We start from the raw sequence: 23,176 nt of genomic DNA on the forward strand, positions 1-23,176 counted from the left end.
CGCCTCCTCCAACCCCGCAGCCGTCCCTCCGCCCGCTGGAACGGAGATCTCTGCCAAAACTGCAGTGGCGGCGAGCAGCAACTCCGCCAGGCGGGAGTGTGCGTCCTGTAGGCTGGTGTCGGAGGCGAGCTGAGCGTCGGCCATCGCCGCGAAGTGCTGCATCGGCGGCAACTCCTCGTCCTCTCCTCCCGAGGTTGGTGTCTCCGGTACGCCGTCGTCTTCCCGATCTCGCTCGTGGGTACGGGTAGTCTTCCTAGTATCCATTCTTCTTGAAGACAGGTTTACTTCTGACGCCAGTTGTAATGTAGTAACTCGGCGGGAGACGACTTCACGGGTAGCACACTCTTTATTTCACCAACTTCGGTTCACAGGCGACTAACACCCACTGTAGTATCTCGGGTGACTAACACCCACTTGGTTACTCGGGTGACTAACACCCACTTGGTTACCCGGGTGACTAACACCCACTTAGCTACTCGGGTGACTAACACCCACGTGGTTACTCGGGTGACTAACACCCACTTAGCTACTCGGGTGACTAACACCCACTTGGTTACTCGGGTGACTAACACCCACTTAGCTACTCGGGTGACTAACACCCACTGAGCTACTCGGGTGACCAACACCCACTTAGCTACTCTGACGACTAACGCCCACTGAGCTACTCTGGACACACCCTGCCGGGGTGTCCGTCTCGACTGTGGGTCCCCCAGTCCCGACCCACGTGGCCGTCGAACCACGGGTCCCACAGTCTCGCCTCCGAGCCACACAGGGCCCCGGTCCCTACAAGGACAGCGGGACTAGGGGTCTCAGGGCACTATGTCTTCAACTCCGTCTTCGATCTTCAACTGGTTAACCACCCCGAGCGCTCTCGCGCGTCCCCCTTTATACCCCACCTGCGGACGTCGCTGCGAGCACCCATCCTATTTGACCAATCACTGGGCGCTGGCTACGATCCTGTTTTCCCACATCTCAGCGTGCCTTACCACCCATGCCGCGCCGCCCCGTCCTCCGTCACTCCCGGCGCGCGCGTCCATACCACGCCCACAACGCGTGCCCAACCCCGCACCCCGTGCCGCCCCGTGATCCATCACTGTCACAGTCGGCGCGCGTCAACACCACCACTACACATCCACCACAGCGTTACCATCCGGCACCGCCGATGAGGTAGGGGGTTGTTTTTACAGAACTTTACTCGTGGCAGGGGAATGCCAAACAACAGGAAGAGCGGCTCTTCTTCTGAACAAAATAATGAAGGAGCATGGGATCGTGGCGGTGAGCTGTAGGAAGCTGTATGCCCCACGCGTCGAGTGGTGATTGTTCCTGCCTGCACTGAAGGTGAACATCAGTGTAGAAATGCAGGCAAGGCTGATTAGTCATATGTCTTTCATAATATCCAGTATTTGAATCACACTGGGCTCGAATGCATACATTTTGTATGTATCTATAATGGAACCAGATATGCGAGCTGCGGAATTTAAATTGCATTATAATCACTAGTATCACATTGTGGTCGTATTAGACTCACACTATCCACTGCTGGATCTGCCCTCTCAATGGATTCATATATACATATATACAGAGTATGATTATTTGACTTTACGTATTGATTCTTTAACTGTTGAATTCCTGAAAGCTTCCAGCTGTAAGTAGCAGCTCGGCAGGACTGTGGGGTTAGAGCGGGGATATAAATGCGGCACTTTTGGTTCGTGCCTACTTTCCCAGGCTCACTTTATCGCCGCCACTATTATATTTTTTAATCAGCCAAAACTTTAGGCATTTCAAGAGGGGTTGGTTTGTTTTGAATAGTTTAGATCGCCCACCCTGCGTCTCTCTGGGACCACCCGATACGCACGCGATACACCGCAGAATGACCCCTTCATCCCGACATTCACGCCTGAGCCTACGCGATCGCGAACACTCGCACACCCTGAAGGCACTTGTAGCCTTGCGTGGCGTCTGCCACCCACTGTTGGGCCACATTCCCTAGAAAGCCGACTTCAAGGCGAAGCTCGACGCCGAGCGTCGTGGACCACCGCCGGCCTGACACCGTCGTCGTCAGGGGAGAGGAAGCGAGACGGCGCCTCCTGGCTCCTTTCCACCATAGGGAGGTGTCAGAGGCAGCCTCATTGAGGCCCACGACCGGTTCAGATAATCGTCGCTGATGTTGAGCAAGAATTTAACGTCAGCGAGAATTGAGCTGCGTGCTAACCACTACACTACCACTACGCTACAACTACGCTACCACTACACTACCACTACACTACCAGTACACTACCACTACACTGCGCATATTCATACGCACAGCTGTGTAATAGGTTTTGTGATCATTTTCACTGGTTAAACAGAAGAACGCTGAATAATCTTCTTGGTTCTTTCGGTAAAGTCACGTAGAAGGGAAATAATAAAATAATAAAAATAAAACAAAATAAAATTATTCTCACGACGTTTCGGCCACAACGCAAGCAGCCATCCTCAGGTGAAGAACAGGTCTGTCGGAAAGACAGCGTCTGAATGAACACCACCAGGTTTGGCAGCGTATATTTAAGCTGGATTGGAGGGGGTAGAGCGCCTTGACAAATGAATTTTCATATCAAGAGGAATTTAGCATATTTATGGGAATGCGTAGGAGGTGGACGGGGGTTTCAAAGTCATATTATGCCCGTGCATTATGCAGGATTAGCAGCATCAAAGGGAGGGAGTAGGCTTAGCATTAATAAAGGGAAGGAATGTTAATAGTATGGAGCGGCAGTAACTAAACCACCACGTAAAAAACTAAAATATAAACTACATCAGTATCATCAGTATACTAAATATACTCTCAAATAAGCTGAGCTTCTAACAGTAATTCATACAATACAATTCTCTGTCGCAAAAAAAATAATATGCCTCCAGCTAAACTTTTTCTCTTACATCACACGGTTCTGCCCCGTACTATATACTGCCATAGACAAACCCAACATTAAATGATATACTGTATTACTATACACCACCTTAGACTATACATTATAATATTACACTATGTATTATTCTACCCACCCTATACTGTATACCACACTGCTGTATATTCACTATACAATTACGATACTATATATTACCTTATACATTATATTAAACATTACACTTTTATACTATTTATTATTATACAATCTGCTATACAACCTATCTCTGGTTGTAGCCAACGTTTTCATGGAGAAATTTGAGACTGACGCCATCCAGACTGCCAAACTACGAAATGCAACGTTGAGAACTTAATCTTTCATCAATGCAACATCATTCCAAACGACCCCACCATTTGTGTGCTGGTGTCATTGACCCAATTCGAATGATACCTGTGACTTACAGCTTTCCACACCTTACACCACACTCCCATGCCCCCTTCATTCGTTTTTTGTTTATCAGAAGGAGGCACTCCCTGTTTTTTGCCAATCCCCTGCCACGAGTAAAGTTTTGCAAAAACAACCCCCTTCCTTCATTGACGGTGTCAGACGGTAACGCTGTGGTGGATGTGAGCAATGTCCCGGAGGGAAGGCTCGTAGCCATCACAGCGGCCCACGAGGTCTTTTGACGGGTGCGAGGGGCTGGTAACCCCCCAATAGTCAATGCAATTACCAAAAAAACTCGTCACAAATCGTAAACACGTGCAAAATATTGAACACAAACACACTGGTGTATATACACACCGAAGGTCGTATGTTACAGACTAAAAGGTGACGATTGTTTTTTTTTGCGTTACTTTATTATAAACCACGCTTATAAGCTAAACCATTCAAATGATTGTTCAAAGTTTACGACAGAAATTGGAAATAAAACACCCTCGTTTTCTCAAAGCACCCTGTTCAACAAGAGTGTCCTAAATATATTTATAAAACAAGGTCAGCACAGCATAAACCTGCACCTCTTAGTCCAAATTAAACTCGACATCATCATGTTGATACTTTAGACTGTATGTCGCTAATAAATCCTCTAAACCTGCAGCAAATAACAGGACATTGCGGGGTGAATATTGGCAAATTAACACGAAACACAGAATTATGCAGGGAGATGCACATCCTTATTCAAACGGAAGCGTACAATTATGCAGTGAGATGTGCATACTTATTAAAGTTTAAGTACAATGGCCAGATTAGCTAAGCTATGTTGCTAGATGTGCGGATTGTAAATGTAAAAATTAACAATTGAATGCAAAGTCCATGATAGGCCAAGTCGAGAACAAAGGATTTGGATGCTAGAGCGAAGTTATAAGGGGCTTAAAATCAGACCTCAAGGTCATTTCGAGAGGGATTTTGCTGAGGATAGACGCTCGACTCCTCGCTCTGCAGATAACCCTTCTTCTACGAGACCCAGCCTGGCGAGCACGATTGCTTGGCGACTGGTTGGCGACTTCGCTTGGGAGAGTTCGTGGCGATCTCTTCAGACGGGTTACAGGGACATCGATACGCCGTGCATCAACAAGTGTCTTTGATAATTGGTTTTTTACCCTCCTATCTGGCAACAAAACTGACACCTTTTTACAAGGAGTCATGTTTGCATAGACCGCAATACTTGCAGTCATAATACAAACAAAAGACATAACTCTGATAATGTATGTGCACTGTCCTTGAAGTTGATTGGTCCACACCCGAGACAGCTTTCCTTAGAGCGTAGTCTCACATGGGTTGAACCAGATGACGCCAAAAGGCACACAACTCAAAGACAATGCACCATCAGAGTATGAGAGCTCGGGGCAAGTATCTACACTATGGGAACCTCATTTGCCAGTAAAAATATAATTGTTTTTTTACCCTTCTATCTGGCAACAAAACTGACAGTCATAATTAGTGGATAAACTGGTAATCGTGTGTGTAGTCCGACTTACGAGACGTTACTGTGTCTCGGTTAGACGTTAGTGAGAGTTGCTTTTTGGCGATTTGAGCCAGACATCCACGCAGCTTAGAGGGTGCCTTTAACTCTCAACAACACCCGCGACTGTTACTCTGCTCTGAAGAATAAGTCAAATGGAGCAGTTAAACTCTCCACAGCGCCACACACACTAGGGTGCGAAGCCATTCAATTGCTGTTTCTGTGAAGGCATTTGCACATAAAGCAGATCTTCACACTCACCAGAAAACACACACGGGCGAGAATCGATTCAAGTGCTCTCTTTGTGGGAAGGCATTTTCACTAAAACAAAATCTTCACACTCACCAGAAAACACACTCGGGTGAGAAGCCATTCACTTGCCCTGTGTGTGGGAAGGCCTTTTCACTGAAACGAAATCGTCAAAGTCACCAGAAAACACAAACGGGCGATAAACTATTCAATTGCGCTGTCTGCGGGAAGGCATTTGTACAGAAATCAAATCTTTACACTCACCAGAAAACACACTCGGGTGAAAAGCCATTCAATTGCGCTGTGTGCGGGAAGGCATTTGCATGGAAATCAAATCTTTACACTCACCAGAAAACACACTCGGGTGAGAAGCCATTCAATTGCTTTCTTTGTGGGAAGGCATTTTCACTGAAATCAAATCTTCACACTCACCAGAAAACACACACGGGCGAGAAGCCATTCAATTGCGCTGTGTGCGGGAAGGCATTTGTACTGAAATCACATCTTCAAAGGCACCAGAAAACACACTTGGGTGAGAAGCCATTCAATTGCTCTATGAGGGAGAGGACAAGTTCACGGTCATCACCCCGAAACAAGCATCAGAAGATCCGCAATGATAGGGAAGTGAAATCAAAAGGTGAAATGCAAAGTGCTGAAATGAGTCCTGAAAAAAATTCACTTTTCGAACCGATGCAGTTGGATCCTGAGAGATGGCTGGATGTAGTGGAGTGGCTGGAGAGTCAAATGTATTGAGTACTGTTGCAGTCTATATTCGTGTATCTTAAATATTTTTCCAGTGATTTCCAGTAACCCCTGCTAGAGTGATGTTGCGAATGCTTTTTAACGTGTTCCAATGAAAGCATTCCTTTTATGTTCTAGTAATTGGATCATCAGGGCTGTTAAATGGCTGGTGCTCATGGTAGAAGGTGGCATGTGTTGTAATTTTCTCACAGCAAATGATGTGAGCATGCTGTCTTGTTTATTCCAGACTCCATCACGTTAAGGTGGTGCTTCGTAGTCCTATCGGATTACTTGTTGATGTGGTGTGATGTGCAGTGGTTGTGAGGTGGTTCAATTCCTGATTTTACTCTCGTGGTTTTGTTGAGCTAAAGTTGGAGAAAGACTGTGATCACATCTTTGCTCAATATTTTTTTTTAAAAATCTTTCATTTTCCTCATTTTTTTATAACTACTGCAGATGATCGGTTTCAGGATGTACGTGGATTTCACTTTCGTTGTTCCTGTGTTTGATGGCTTTCACTTCAGGATGAATAACTTCAATAGATAAGGATGTCAATGGGGAATGATAAATCGACCTTTACTTGTTTGATTTTGAGAATATTTTTTAACTATTAAATTCCTGAAAGTAAAATCATTTGTCTCGTTCCAGATCTGAGTTTCAGCCATATTTGTTTAAATGGGGGTCTGAATTCTAGATTTGAAGCTTTCGTGACTGCAAGGATTCATACTCTTGGGTTTTTTCGAGGAAGTCACGTAGGTAAAAAAATAATAATAATAATAACAGTAAAATAAAAATCACGACGTTTCGGAGGCAACACAAGCTTCCGTCTTCAGGTGGAACCGTCACAGCACGCTTGCTGTATCAAGTAAAAGTCATTTACTTAATACAGCAAGCGTGACTTTACCGAAAAAAACCTAAGAGTATGGGGGTCTCAAGTTTATGGAATTGATGATCTCAACATGCTTACAAAAATATGACGCGTAAAGTTTTACTGCCATGTGATGAATATTTCTCAATAGCAGTCCTGTTGTGTGGTCAGAGGTAATTACAGGGACCTCAGAATTAGTTCTGTGAATCTTCATGTGCGTCGTTCTCCAATTCATTACTCGTCCTTTGAATGCATTTTCTGTTCTCCATAGACCGGGAGTCGTGGCGCCAGTCGACCACGTGGGGGGACATTGTGGATGAAGTGGACCCTTTCCCAGGCCAAAGCTATGAGCATCGCTCCCCAAAGGTGGGTATGGGATCTATGGGGGTCAAACACACCACATTCACTCCACACTAGCACACCATTGCACCAAAACATCACCACACCATATCTCCACGTCACCTTTCTCATCACACCACCACCAACTCAATAGACCATCATAGAGCCTCATAATGTGTCTATACCATCACAAGACACTATCTCTCCAGCACATTCCACAATTTCACCTCCATATCACAACACCATCTCCCGACACCATCACTCCATCTCTCCACCATCACGTCCTGCCATATCCCACGCGTGCAAGCACTTTAAGTTGCCATTTATTTTGCCAATGAAGACAGAATGATATCATGCAATCTCATGAATTCCGTCTGTGAGCTGATTGGAAGATGCCATTCCAGTTGCCTACTATGGATTCTGCAGTAAAATTTGTCCAGATTATGGGCTTCCAGATCTTTACAATCGAACGTTGTGGATATTTTTTGCCCGTAATGATTGTTGCCAACAATGGCCATGAACTCGTCGCAGACTATCACAGCCTTAAGTACATTTATGGAACTTGTGAGAATATATGATGTAACATGTATTTTTTATAACATTAGGTGGTGTATATTCACGTGTTCTAGCATGTTTGCACGAGTAAATGTTCATGTTTGCATTCGTACATAGATGTGCGAGTATGCATTTTTGTTCGTGCACGTGCCCGTCCATGTTTGTGTGCCTGCGAGTATGAATTTTGTCCTGCGTGTGCATGTCTGAATGGTCCTGTGCTTTTATTCGCGTGCACAGAGTAGCATTGGGGAGGTGAAGAACTTCAGCGGGGTGAAGCGTCTCCAGGAGAACAAGCATCTTGCGAAGGAGAAACGCACCATGGAAGAGGACCGCCTCATTGAGATGAAGCGCCTTGCCAGGGTGACGCGCATCCCAGAGGAGAAATGCCTTCGAGACAATCTCCTCAAGAACCGCCTCATGGAGAAGCGCGTCATTGAGGAGAAGCGCTCCATGGAGAAGCGCTCCACGGAGGAGAAGCGCTTCATGGAGGAGAAGCGGCTCCGTGAGGTGAAGTGTCTCGAGGAGAAGCATATGGAGAAGCGTCTCCCCAGAGTGAAGTACCTCGCAGAAGTGAAGCGTCTCCAGGAGGAGAAGCACCTCAAGGAGAAGCGCTTTGCGGAGGAGCGCATCATGGAAGAGAAGCGCCCCATTGAAGTGAAGCACCTCGCCAAGCTGAAGCACCTCGCGGAGCAGAAGTGCCTTAGAAACAAGATCCTGAATGACGTGAAACGCGTCATGGAAAAGCGCCTCCTTGAGGAAACGCGCTTCATGGAGGAAAAGCACCTTCGCGACGTGAAGCGTCTCGAGGAGAAGCATCTGGAGGTGGAGAAGCGTCTCGCCATTGTGAAGTGTGTCGATGAGGAGAAGCGCCTCATAGAAGCTAAGCGGGTCAAGGAAGACAAGCGCCTCATGGAGGAGAAACGCCTCATAGAGGAGAAGTGGGTGGAGGAAGAGAAGTGCCTCAGAGGAGAGGCGGGTGGAGGAACACAATCGCCTCTTTGAGGTGAAGCGTCTCGTAGAGCTGAAGCATCTCGAGAAGAAGAAGCATCTTGAGAGTCGCCTTTGCAAGGTGAAGCTTGTCGAGGAGAAACGTCTCATGCAGGAGAAGCGCCTCATTGAGGTAAAACTTCAGGAGCACTTGATGGAGGAGAAGCGTCCAGTGGAGCAAAAGTGCCTCATGGAGGAAAAGCGCCTAGAGAAGGAGCAGCGCCTCGCCAAGATCGAGCAACACTGGCTCCAGACCGCTACCACCAGCAACACCACCACCACCACCACTGACACCGCCTCTGCCAACACCGCCAGCGCCACCGTCGCCGCCACCACCACCGCCGCCACTCCTGTGCAGGGCCTGATTGCTCAGAGCTTTGAAGAAGAAGGCTTCCAAGAAGAGAAAGCAAACTCTGGAGCCGCTGAGCAACGGTAAACCACTCTGCATGTGTCCAGTGTGTGTTTATTTTCATTTATTTATTATCATGCTTGTTTACGCAGGATGAGCCTCACTAAGTCTCAAGACTTTTTTCAGGAGGGTCCTGTCAAGTTTGCTCGCAGTTGGTAACAAAGTTGTTGCTGTTTGTGATCCAAATTGAGCGATTTGCATTGTGTGGGTTCAGTTACAGGGAGAAAGCTGCAGAATCATCCCAGAACAGGGGGCACCACATTCCACACATATAACATGGCCCAACGTGGAAATCAAACCCAGGTCCCTTTTGCTGTGAGGCACAGGTGCTCCAGCCCTGCTGCACTCACATAATACACAGACACTGCAAACCCCACGTGTACATTGCGCTATACTGTGGACAGATTTACTTTCCATAATTGGTTTCTGGGTGAGACCAGATAACGATGTGGCCATATTTCACCATTTAACCCTCCATCCACCATGATAATTGCCTGTTTCCAGGCCAGCTGCCAAGTTGCCTTGTAATGCACAGAGACAGCTACCACTGGGAGGGGTGTCCAATTTCAAATGCGTTGAGATGAGAGATGTGAGATGTGAGTAGCTCATCGCGCTCAATGCACTCTGAGATGCCTTCGACGTCAAGGGAGGTGGCTCTGTCGACCTCAATCACTGTCGGATATTTGATAGAAATCGTGGATGGGTTGAAGCAGCCAAAGGGTCGCACACTCATCGCTCACCACTTACAGTTCAGATATTGCTGCCAGCCCTGGCTATTACTGCCGCTGCATTAACCACAAAGATATACACCCATTCCATCACAGTGGACGTTCATGATCTCCACCGATGTCATTTTAAATGCGTAGGCCGTTATGTCCAAGGGATCAATAATACACATAAAAACAAAAATGTCGCAACAAATGATTCGGCTAAATTGACACGGCAAGGCCACCCACTACTGTGAAACTACAACAGTCTGTGTGAGACACAGCTGAACCTATCTCAAGGATAGCCTTGCCCCATGAGAATGACAGTGCCAATATGAAGCACACTCACTGGCCATGTTGTTACTGCTGTTTATATTAAGCTCGAATTAATCTGCCACACATTCCACCCCCGGACGTTGAGTAGATGGCGATGTCTGCCGTAGCAGGAAGGTGGAACGGTGTCGTGTTTGTCTCCTCACAGATCTGAGCAAGTGCAGCCCTCCTCCTCACTCCTCCAGGCCTTTGAAGCGAAGTCAGATGTTGTGCAGAAGGAGACGAAGGAAGAGGTGAAGGAGATGGAGGATGAAGTAGAGACGGAGGAAGAGAAGGCAAAGGAGGACGAGATTGTGATGGTGACAATGGAGGAGAGCACGGAGGGAGAGGATAAAGACAATACAGAGATGGAGAACCAGGAGACAACAAAGGATGAACAGATGGTCGTGGTGGAGGAGATGGAGACTACGGACAAAGCGGAAACAATGGTGGTGGAGGAGGAGGAAGAGAAGAGGGTGGAGGAGATGGTGGTGCAGGAGGGTGAGGAGGAGAAGATGAAGGAGGAAGAGATGGTGCTAGTGGAAGAGGAGAAGATGGAGAAGACGGAGGTGGCACAGGAAGAGAAGGAGGTAGAGGAGAAGATGGCGGTGGAGGATGAAGAAGAGGGGATGGAGGAGGATGAGACAGAGGAGGAGGAGATGGAGGAGGTGCAGGTGGAGATGCACGAAAAGAAGAGGAAGTGAGGGGGCCTCGCTCGCATAGCGAGAGCGTTCACCTCACTCCTCCGCCACATGCTACTTTGTGGAGGCAGGTCCACCGCCCAGTAGGGGTGGTGGTCGTGGATCGGTGCCAACCGTGACTGCTATCACCACACTACCCACGGTGCCACTGGGACCACAGCTGGGGAATGAAACTGAGCAGCAGATGCCAGCACTGCAGCGGAGAATGACTGCTGCCAGGAGACCTCACATAACACACACACATGGGACTAATCCATTAGCATAGCCGGCCCCACACTGGGCCCCTTCTATGCTGGTTTTCATCCAGGCGGTCCTCATGCGATGACCTTGCCATGGTTTCCAGGACATGTAAGGGGCAGCGGACCCAGAATGAGACAGCTGCAGGGGTCTGGTGCAGACAATGAACAAAACCTGCACGTGCCAAGTCTCAAGGCCACCCGGTTAAGAATTAGGATCAATATTTTTGTTGTTGTTGTTACTATAAACTTTGTGAAATCAACTCATGAGGACACAACGTAACGTTGCATTGCTTGCGAGTGCTGCCTGGGTTGGTTAAATGTGCCTTGGCTCGTGTGTGCGGTGTCCCGGCTGTGTGTGCGGTGGGACAAGGACATAGATAAAAAGAAACGTTTTGGGAAATGGTTCTTCTTCAGAGCACATATTCAGGTGATTCGCCTTCTTCACGACAAATCCACCCCTCATCTGCCCCACTGATCCACTGCTCCAATGCCCCACTGCTCCTTTGCTGCACTGCCTCATTGCTCCATTGCTCCTCTGCTCTATTGCCCCACTTCTCCACTGCACTCTGCTTCACTGTCCTGCACCACTGCCAATCTGCTCCACTGCCCCTCTGCTCCACCATCTGCCACAGCAGTTGAAACAAGTGTAAAAATGGGTGCGCCACAATCGAGCAGAAAGTTTCGTTTGGTGGATTAAAGAGAAAGGAAATGCAGGACTGTGCCACGGCTCCACAATCCCAATTGCTTTGGAAAAATATTCAAAGAATGCTGCTGCTCACTAAACAGGTTGCTGCTTATGTCTTTATCGTGGGGGGTGTTTAGAGGTGGCCCATGGACCTTGTGGTCATAGCACTGAATTGGCACCACGGAGTACCTGGGATTGAATCCAGGCAGTCACCTGTGATCAAAGCAGATTCTCAAGTCTAGCGAGTCAATGGTCTCAGCCCGGTCATCATTCACTGCACAACATCAACTATCACATGGCTGCAATGTGGTTCTCCATGTACTTAGGATAAATTCCAGCTGTAAGAAGTAATAACATTGTTGTGACCAACGTTGCCCTTAAATAAAGAACAGGTGGGAAAGTCCTGCCCTTTACAATGTGGACCAGACAGCACTTGAAGGGTACTCAGAAGTAGCTACGTGATATTAGTTTCAGTGTGCCATTCTCGAGCACAAGGCTTGCATCATCATCACCACCCATCAACATTGCCAGCCATCTAACACACCCACACACTCACCATGATACTCACACACCCCGACCATCCTACTCTCACACACGTCTTGAAAGTCACACACGCACCATTACTCACACACAAACCTACAAACTCACAACGACAACAGCCGTAATTTGCCACGGCATGATGGTGATATCATCACAACAACCCAGGTGCCATGGGTTGACTGCTGTGCCAGGCTAGGTGCAGGAGGAGGTCACGGGACAGAGCCAGGTGTCATGGGTTGACTGCTGTGCCAGGCTAGGTGCAGGAGGAGGTCATGGGATAGATACTGATGCTATGGGTTGACTGCTGTGCGACAATCCCACTTGGGCGACAGCCAAAGGCCAAAGGTCGGAGTGCAGCCAGTAAACTCCTAAACCTGCACCACCTAGAGAGAAGGGGACATGGAGACATGGGGAGAGAAAGGATGGAGACACGGGGAGAGAGAGGAGGGAGACACGGGGAGAGAGAGGAGGGAGACACGGGGAGAGAGAGGAGGGACACACGGGGAGAGAGAGGAGGGAGACACGGGGAGAGAGAGGAGGGAGACACGGGGAGAGAGAGGAGGGAGACACGGGGAGAGAGAGGAGGGAGACACGGGGAGAGAGAGGAGGGAGACACGGAGAGAGAGAGGAGGGAGACACGGGGAGAGAGTGGAGGGAGACACGGGGAGAGAGAGGAGGGAGACACGGGGAGAGAGAGGAGTGAGACACGGGGAGAGAGATGAGGGAGACACGGGGAGAGAGAGGAGGGAGACACGGGGAGAGAGAGGAGGGAGACACGGGGAGAGAGAGGAGGGAGACACGGGGAGATAGAGGAGGGAGACACGGGGAGAGTGAGGAGGGAGACATGGGGAGAGAGAGGAGAGAGACACGGGGAGAGAGAGGAGGGAGACACGGGGAGAGACAGGAGGGAGACACGGGGAGAGAGAGGAGGGAGACACGGGGAGAGAGAGAGGAGTGAGACACGGGGAGAGAGAGGAGTGAGACACGGGGAGAGAGAGGAGTGAGACACGGGGAGAGAGAGGAGGGAGACACGGGGAGAGTGAGGAGGGAGACACGGGGAGAGAGAGGAGGGAGACACGGGGAGAGAGAGGAGGGAGACACGGGGAGAGAGAGGAGGGAGACACGGGGAGAGAGAGGAGGGAGACACGGGGAGAGAGAGGAGGGAGACACGGGGAGAGAGAGGAGGGAGACACGGGGAGATAGAGGAGTGAGACACGGGGAGAGAGAGGAGGGAGACACGGGGAAAGAGAGGAGGGAGACACGGGGATAGACAGGAGGGAGACACGGGGAGAGAGAGGAGTGAGACACGGGGAGAGAGAGGAGGGAGACACGGGGAGAGAGAGGGAGACACGGGGAGAGGAGTGAGACACGGGGAGAGAGAGGAGTGAGACAAAGCAGGCACCTGTGGGCCAGGCGCCTCCTCTGCCCTCCCCCACCACCGCCACTGCTGTGTCCACACCGTGCAAGGTTCTCACCTTCTTCTGGCTGAGTCGACGTAGAGGAGGCCCAGCCAGCGAGCCGCCACTTCAGAAGCTCGCGAGCCACCAACGGTGGCCGTGAGAGGGAATCCAAATCAGCCGCTCGCCACCCACAATGCACAGCACCGCCTCCACTTGCCCCGGCCTCAGCGGAAGTAGCAGCTGAGGGAGGCGAGGGGGGTGAAGGGGAGACATGGAGGGTGGCGCAGGGGGAGTTATGGGGTTGAGGGGTTATTCATAATAAAGGTTTATTTGGGTTAGTCTCCAACACACCGATGTGCTAAAGTAGAAACTAATTGGCACTTTTTGTTCACGTGACAAACTTTATTCATTGGCTGTGTCGGGTGGTGACGGGTTTTAAGACACATTTATATTCACACGATCTTACCACAAAAAAAAACCTTTATTATGGGATTGGAGAAAGTCAGGGGTTCAAAGGGTTAGGGGGTTGGATTTAGAGGCATAGGGGTTTAGTGGGTGAGGGGTTTAGAGGGTGAGCGGTTTAAGGGTTAAGGGGATTAAAAGGTTAGGGTGTTAAGGGTGAAGGGGATTAGAGGGTTATAGTTTTCGGAATATAGGGGTTTAGAGGGTTAGGGGTATAGAGGCTTAGGTGTTTATAGGGTTTTAGGAATCTATGGGTCTGTGATTAACACTGAACCCGATGGGAGACCCAGTGATTACACCAAACCCTATAAGTGGCCCAGTGATTAACACTGAACTCTATGGGAGACCCAGTGATTACACCAAACCCTATAAGTGGCCCAGTGATTAACACTGAACCCGATGGGAGCCCCATTGATTAACATTGAACCCTATGGGTGCCCCAGTGATTAACACTGAACCCTATGGGAGCCTCAGTGATTAACACTGAACCCTATGGGAGACCAAGTGAGCAACACTGAACCCTATGGGAGTCCCAATGATTAACACTGAACTGTAAAACCACCCACTCCCGAGTGTAAGTGGGTGAGTGTGTGGGTGAGTAGGTGAATGAGTTTCTGATTGAGTGGGTGAGAAAGTGGGCGAGTAGGTGATTTATTCAATGAGTGGATGAGTGGGTGAATGAGTGGTGAGTGAGTAGCTGAGTGAGTTTCTGAGTGGGTTAGTGAGTGGAGGATGAGTGAGCGAGTGAGTCTCCGAGTGAATGGGTGAGTGATTGAATTAGATAATGATTGACCGAGTTGCTGAATGAGTGAGTGACTGAAGGAATGAGTGGGGAAACGAGTGAATTGGTGAGGGAGTGGGTGAGTAAATAAGAGAGTGAGCGAGATAGTAGATGAGGGAGTTTTTGAGCGAGTGGGTCAGTGGTTGTAGGAGTTTCTAAGTGAGTGGATGAGTGATTTTCTGAGTGCATGAGTGAGCGAGTTAGTGAGTAAACGTGGCTGATTGAGTAAATGAGTAGATAGGTTAGTGAGTGAGTGCGGATGAGTAAATGAGTTTTTGAGTAGGTGGTTTGGTGGTTGACTGCGTTTCTGAATAGGTTAGTGGGTGAGTAAGCTTCTTTGTGCGTCTGTAAGTGAGTCTGGGAGCGAGTGAGTCTGAGTATGTGAGTGAATGGATGAGTGAATGGGTGAGTGAGTCAGTGGGTGAATGCTTGGGTGAGTGAGTTTCTGAGTCAGTCTGTGAGTGAGTGGATGAGTGAGTGGGTGAGCGAGTGGGTGAACGAGTGGGTGAGCGAGTGGGTGAGCGAGTGGGTGAGCGAGTGGGTGAGCGAGTGGGTGAGCGAGTGGGTGAGCGAGTGGGTGAGCGAGTGGGTGAGCGAGTGGGTGAGCGAGTGGGTGAGCGAGTGGGTGAGCGAGTGGGTGAGCGAGTGGGTGAGCGAGTGAGTGAGCGAGTGGGTGAGATTGGATGAGCGAGTGGATGAGTGAATGGATGAGTGAGTGGATAAGCAAGTGAGCCCACGAGTGAGAAAGTTGTTGAATGAGTGGGTGAGCGAGTGGGTGAGTAAATGGGTGAGTGAGTGGAGGAGTGATATTCTGAGTTGGTGGTTGAGGAAGTGGGTTCTTAAGTGAGTGGAATAGTGGATGAGTGAGTGGGTGAGTGAGTGTGTGGGTGGGTGCGTGATTTAGTATATGAGTGATTGATCGATTGTGTGGGTGAGTGAGTAGGTGAATGAGTGGCTAATAGACTGGGCGAGGTGAGTGAGTGGGTGTGTGAGAGAGTCTCCAAGTGAGTGGGTTAGTGCGTGGGTTGTTGAATGAGTGAGTGGTTGAGTGAGTGGATGAGTGAATGGATGAAATTATTGAGTGGATGAGTTAATGGTTGCGAGTGAGTCGGTGGGTGGATGAATGAGTTTCGTAGCGAGTGGATGAGTGAGCGACTGAGTCTGTGAGTGAGTGAGTTGGTCAGTGAGTGGCTGAGGGAGTGGATGAGTAAGTAGGTCAGTGAGTGGGTGCGGATAAGTGAGGTAGTTTTAAAGTAAGTGGGTTGGTGGTGGAGTGAGTTTCTGAATAAGTTAGTGGGTGAGAGCTTCTGAGTGAGTCTGTGAGTGATTGAGTCTGAGCGAGTGAGTCTATGAGCGAGTCTATCAGAGAGGGAGTCTGTGAACGAGTAAGTAAGTGGGTGAATCTGTGCGCGTATGGGTAAGTGGGCGAGTGAGTGCACGAGTGAGTGGGTGAATTATTTTGTGAGTCAGTTTCTGAGCGTGTGAGTGGGTGAGTTTATGAGCGATTCTGTTAGTGGATGCACGAGTGGGTGAGCAAGTGGGTGGGTAAATGAGTGAGCGAGTTCTTGAGTGAGTTTCTGAGTGAGTGGCTGAGTGAGTAGGTGAGGGATTGGGTGAGCGAGTAAGCCTGTGAGTCATTGAGTGGGTGGGTGCACGAGTGGATGAGTCTGTGTGAGTCTATGTGTCTTTGTGTAAGTATATTGTCTGTGTTTCGACGGTTCTTTGTTTGAGTTAATTGGTTTCTGTGCGAGTCAATGGGTCTGTGTGAGTCTATGGATCTATGTGCGAGTCTTTGGGTCTCTGTGTGGTGCACATAGCCTGGCATGTGAGTGGGGGGTACAGTACCCCTGTGCGTATGTGTAGCGGGGGCACCGTAACCCCGTGTGTATGTGGGTGGGGTACCGTAACCCTGTGTGAGGGGATCTTCCCCCCGCCGGGGCAGAGGGAGGATCATGAAGGTGGACCCGGAAGCGCTCAGCTTGGGAGACAAACCATCCTCCTCCTGCTTCTTGTTGTTATGCTGGGGGGGGAGGGTTGTGGAGAGGGAAGAAGGGAGGAGGAAAAGAGGAAACTAAACTATTTCAATTTTTCCAGGTAATGCCCACCGAGCTACACAGCTCTTCTTCAGAAAGGAAAATGCCACAAATGATAGGTCAACCACGTGGCCTATCATCACGTCGACATTTATAAAAACCAAACACTCTGAACGTGACCACGGGGAGAGAGGGAGAGAGACACGCAAACTCTAAATATATAGCAGGTGTGAGGGTAGGGATCGGACCCACGACCTCCTTTATAACAGGCGAGGTAATTGCGGGAGAAAGGAGAGAGATAGAGAGGTAGGGAAGGTGAGGGAGGTAGAGTGGGTGGGGGAGAGTGGGGGGAGACAGGGAGAGGGAGGAAGAGTGGGTAAAGGGAGGGGGGGAAATAAGTCAAGCTCAGAGTATTGCTTGCACTCACCATGATACAATCACCATCAAACTCACACTGTCACATACCATCACTCACATACTCACCATGATACTCACACATCCACACACACTCACCCTCATAAACACACCCCTACCATCCAACTCACACAGACACGACATGATAGTCACACACTCAATCACCATTACTCGCACACAAGCACACAAACTCACAACGACAATGGCCGTCATTCGCCACTACGTGGCGGTAATGTCATCACAACAAACCAGGTGCCATGGGTTGACTGCTGTGCCATACTAGGTGCAGGAGGTCATGGGACAGACCCAGGTGCCATGGGTTTACTGCTGTGCCAGGCTAGGTGCAGCAGGAGGAGGTCATGGGACAGACCCAGGTGCCATGGGTTTACTGCTGTGCCAGGCTAGGTGCAGCAGGTCACGGGACAGATCTGGGTGACACAGGTTGACTGCTGTTCCAGGCTAGGTATAGGAGGTCACGGGACAGATCTTGATACTATGGGTTGACTGATGTGCGACAATCCCACTCGGATGACAGCCAAGGTCAAAGGTCAGAGTGCAGCCAGTCAACTCCTAACCCTTTAACCTGGACCACCCAGAAAGAAGAGGGGGGATGGAGACACGGGGAGAGAGAGCAGAGGTAGGAGGAGAGTGTGTGGAGGAAGCGAGAGCTCCTATAAAGATGCAGGAGGTAAAGATGGCCCAGAATCAATGACGACTGCAAGGTATGCTGGGAGGCAAGGTCATGTGACCACAGGGGTGGCAGTGCTGGCTGGAGCAATCGTTGTTGGAGCCGCATGGGCAGAGGACACGGAACGCATCCTTCATCCCAGCACCTGCACCAACCACAATCACCACCACAACTAAAACCAAAACAACCATTAAATAACCACAACGATAACCACACCTCCAATTAGCACGGTCGGCTGAGTAGGGTGCAATTGAAGTTCAAAATAATACAACTACCATAACAACCATCATAACCACCTACACCACAACTATGACCACTACAACCACAACCTACACAATTATAACAAATATAACCACAAACACCACAACCGCACATATAACCACAACTTACACAACCACAATTATAACCACAACCTAAACCACCACAACCAGAGCCACAACTACCATAACAACCAACATAACCATCTACACCACAACTGCACAACTGTAACCTCCACCACCACTACAACCACCACCACCACCACAACCACCACCACCACAACCACCACCATAACCACCACCATAACCACCACCATAACCACCACCATAACCACCACCATAACCACCACCATAACCACCACCATAACCAAACAACAAAAACATTGACGCAGATACTACACAACCACTGCATGAAGGGTCTTTATCCCTGTGGGTGAGTGAGTGGCTGAGCGAGTGGCTGAGTGGGTGGGTGAGTGGCTGAGCGAGTGGCTGAGTGGGTGAGTGGCTGAGCGAGTGGCTGAGTGGGCGAGTGGCTGATTGGGTGAGTGCCTGAGTGAGTGGGTGAGTGGCCAAGTGTGAAATGGACTCGAACCTGCACCTCTGCATTGCAAGCCCAGAGAGCTCACGCCCCGCATGTGTATCGGGGTAAAGTGTGGGCACGCCCAGCGTGGGAGAGTAGACCAAACACTCCACATCGCGGCCTCTAGTCGAGGCCATTTCTGCCACGACAACAAATCCGCCCCTCCAGAGACACAAACAACTAAATGTAACTCATCCCATCAGCCACAATCTGTCAGTGCCTCTCATCATCATCAGCAGCAGCAGCAGGGGCCGTGAACTCAACAGGCGCCTCCTCTGCCCCCCCCCCCACCACCGCCACTGCTGCTGCGTCCACAGCGTGCAAGGTGCTCGCCTTGTTCGGGCTGAGTCGACGTAGAGGAGGCCCAGCCAGCGAGCCGCCGCTTCAGAAGCTCGCGAGCCACCGACGGTGGCCGCGAGCGGGAATCCAAATCGTCCGCTCGCCACCCACAATGCACAGCGCCGCCTCCACTCGCCCCGGCCTCAGCGGAAGTAGCAGCGGGGGGAGGGGCGGTGCGAGGAGGGTGAAGGGGCGGGGCGCGGGGTTGGGCATGGGGGGGAGGAGCTCCTGTTGGGGGAGGAGCTCCGGTGGGGGGAGGAGCTCCGGTGGGGGGGAGGAGCTCCGGTGGGGGGGAGGGGTTCCGGTGGGGGGGAGGGGCTCCGGTCTGCGACGTCATAGTAGGCGTGGTCACTTGGTACCGCCCCCTCGTGTCTCCCTCAGGCAGTTTGTCCGTTAGAGAGTCGCGGGAGAATTTGGCGAAGGTGAGAAATGGTGTGAGTCTGTGTGTGAGTCTGTGTGTGTGCGAGTCTGTGTGTGTGTAAGTCTGTGTGTGAGTCTGTGTGTGTGAGTCTGTGTGTGTGTGAGTCTGTGTGTGAGTCTGTGTGTGTGTGAGTCTGTGTGTGTGTGAGTCTGTGTGTGTGTAAGTCTGTGTGTGAGTCTGTGTGTGTGTGAGTCTGTGTGTGTGTAAGTCTGTGTGTGAGTCTGTGTGTGTGAGTCTGTGTGTGTGAGTCTGTGTGTGTGTAAGTCTGTGTGTGTGTGAGTCTGTGTGTGTGTGAGTCTGTGTGTGTGTAAACATCGCCACTAGGGAGACAAAGGCGGCCGGGCGTGGTGCTTTATCTTTGTTGTTAGTGGTGGTGGTGTTGATGATGTTGATGGTGGTGGTATTGTTGGTGTTGATGGTGTTGACGGTGGTGGTCTTGGTGGTGTTGTTTGTGATGGTGTTGTTGGTGGTGTTGGTGTTCTTGGTGGTGGTGTTGGTGGTGGTGCTGGTGATGTTGATGGTGGTTTTATTGTTAGTGTTGGTGGTGTTGATGGTGGTGTTGATGGTGGTGTTGTTGATTGTGGTGTTGGTGGTTGTTGTGTTGGTGGTGGTCTTGGTGGTGGTGCTGGTTTTGGTGGTGTTAGTGGTGTTGATGGAGGTGATGTTGATGGGGGTGGTGTTGGTGATGTTTTTGGTTATGGTGTTGATGGTGGTGATAGTCTTGTTGATGGTGGTGGTGGTATTGTTGGTGTTGGTGGTGTTGATGGTGGTGTTGTTGATTGTGGTGTTGATGGTGGTGTTGTTGATTGTGGTGTTGATGGTGGTGTTGTTGATTGTACGATCCATCCTGGGTTTAACCAGGCTGGATCTGGATTGTGTGAGGGGCTCACAAATACTTGAAAGATCTGGAGACATTCCCACCGGTAAGTTCCTCCGGCAGGCAAGGCTGCATTGGCTGGGTCTTGTAGACTGCATACCCAAGCAGTTTCTTTTGGTTACATAAAGAGGGCTAAACGGGCACGACATGGGCTGTCAAAAATATGGACTGATGCTGTATGGGAGGATGTGGAGCTGAGTGGACTTGCAGAAGACTGGTATCAGCGGTGTGGATAGCATCCTTCACGAGGAAGCTCGTGAAGGCTCCTACCGGGCAGTAGGAGGCAGTCGCCTTCCAACAACAACTGAGGACAGAGGAGTGACGCTCACAACGAGTAGCGGATAAAATTCAACAAGTTGGCACAGTTGGGGATACAGCTGGTGTATCTACCAGTCATCTCAGCCAACCTTTGGAACCTGGGTCTATCCCGTGACGTCTTGTCAGCCTTCGACACTTCACGTGGACTAAAAGTGCACCTGGCCCGGCACAGGCGCCGTGGTGTCATCACCCCTACTTAGTGGCGAATGTCGGTTGTTGTTGTTTTTGTATTTCGTGTTGTGAGTGGTGATGATGTGAGTCTGTGTTGATGATGTGGGTTCATGGTGAGGATGTAAGCCCGCGTTGTGAGTGAGTGGTGATGATGTGAGTCTGTGTTGATGATGTGGGTTCATCGTGAGGATGTAAGCCCGCGTTGTGAGTGAGTGGTGATGATGTGAGTCTGTGTTGATGATGTGGGTTCATGATGAGGATGTAAGCCCGCGTTGTGACTCGTGTTGAGATCTGGGAGCACTCACGCCCCCTCGACTCTTTGTGATCCTCGCCTTCGTCTCCTGCTCCGCACGCAGAGACCCGGACTGTACGAGAGACGCTGTGAGTTCTGTGCACCCTGCTCTGCAAGTTGCTACCATGGAGGTACGTGTGGCTCTTCGACTCGTGTGGTGAAGTATTGATGGACGTGTGCTCTCCACTCTGCGTGTGGCTACCTGTCGCCTATCCATATACCTGAGTGTACATCTACTTGCCTGCCTGAGTGTGTGTGCATCTATCAGGGTATCCTCCCCGAGATCCTGTCTGTGTAGCTGCCTGTCTACATGTGAATAATCTACAGTACTTTTATCTATCCACTACTGGATGAAGGCCTCCTTCCCTGAGTTCCTGCTACCCTTCACGATCCTGCGATGGCATAATCCACCAAGCACCGATTTTGTCGCTCCATCTTTCTGGAAGCTGTCCTCTCAGACGTGCTCCGATACTTGGCTGCAGCTCCGTTATTCTTCTTGACCATTGGCCATCGTTGTTCCTCCTGGCCGTGGCATGTCCTGGCCCAGCCCCACTTCTCTTAACAGTTTGAAGGATGCCATTAACCTGTGTGTGTCCTCTAAATCCACACGTGTCTCATTGTAATATCCAAGTTGACATCAGATATTGACCAAATATCCCAACGCTGAGAACTGACACAACATCTTGGCAGGACCCTCCTGATTGTGGAGCCCAGGATCTCAGAGATTCTGGGCTCAGTGCTCGCCTCCTGCGCTTTCCCCAACATCTTGCTAAAGTTTACGTGGTGGACCTTTGTCTTTATGTGTGTGTAGATGAGCCGAGCTGGAGAGGCGAGGAGTAAGGGCGAATCTTGCACCACGTGGAGTGCGCTGTCCTCAGAGGGCACCGCCTCCATCTGCAGCAAATCACCGCAAGGTAAGGACAGTAATGAGAGACGTCACAGTGGGCCATGATGAATGATGGAACATCACAATGGCCATGTTGCAGGGTGAGATGTCACAGTGACCGTGATGCATTGGAGATTTCATAGCAGCCATGATGCATGGTGGATGTCACAGTGACCGTGATGCATTGGGGATTTCATAGCAGCCATGTTACATGGTGCATGTCACAGTGACCATGATGCATTGGAGATTTCATAGCGGCCATGTTGCATGGTGGATGTCACAGTGACCGTGATGCATTGGAGATTTCATAGCGGCCATGTTACATGGTGCATGTCACAGTGGCCGTGATGCATTGGAGATTTCATAGCGGCCATGTTGCATGGTGGATGTCACAGTGACCGTGATGCATTGGAGATTTCATAGCGGCCATGTTACATGGTGCATGTCACAGTGACCGTGATGCATTGGAGATTTCATAGCGGCCATGTTACATGGTGCATGTCACAGTGACCGTGATGCATTGGAGATTTCATAGCGGCCATGATGCATGGTGGATGTCACAGTGACCGTGATGCATTGGGGATTTCATAGCAGCCATGTTACATGGTGCATGTCACAGTGACCGTGATGCATTGGAGATTTCATAGCGGCCATGTTGCATGGTGGATGTCACAGTGGCTGTGATGCATTGGAGATTTCATAACGGCCATGTTACATGGTGCATGTCACAGTGGCCGTGATGCATTGGAGATTTCATAGCAGCCATGTTACATGGTGCATGTCACAGTGGTCGTGATGCATTGGAGATTTCATAGCAGCCATGTTACATGGTGTATTGTTGGATCTATGCCCTGTTTTCCGTTATTAATATTAAGAATAAAAAAAATAAAAAAATTCTATATATATATTTTTTTTAATTAATTAATGAAAACAACTCACTTCTCCTCACAAGAACACCAGGAATCCATGAAACATGGAGGGCGGTTAAAATGTTGAGAGTTCGGTCACAAAGAGGTCATAGACATCCAGATGGACAAAAGATGTATGGACTAGCCTCCCAAGACATCTGGAGATGTACAGATA

At 49.9% G+C, this 23,176-nt stretch overlaps 1 long non-coding RNA gene across 1 annotated transcript; it reads right to left on the reverse strand.

Moving 5' to 3' along the window:
* Window positions 1-9,037: 9,037 nt before the first annotated feature.
* LOC144738417 (uncharacterized) lies at window positions 9,038-16,839 on the reverse strand. Its single transcript, XR_013589257.1, has 3 exons — window positions 16,720-16,839; window positions 13,650-13,814; window positions 9,038-12,557 (listed from the first exon to the last, which is right to left on the reverse strand). It is a non-coding gene; the product is annotated as an uncharacterized LOC144738417 (long non-coding RNA).
* Window positions 16,840-23,176: the final 6,337 nt, after the last annotated feature.

Source organism: Lampetra planeri, chromosome 82 (assembly GCF_965212315.1).
Source record: "Lampetra planeri chromosome 82, kcLamPlan1.2.h2, whole genome shotgun sequence".
Taxonomy (NCBI): domain Eukaryota; kingdom Metazoa; phylum Chordata; class Hyperoartia; order Petromyzontiformes; family Petromyzontidae; genus Lampetra; species Lampetra planeri.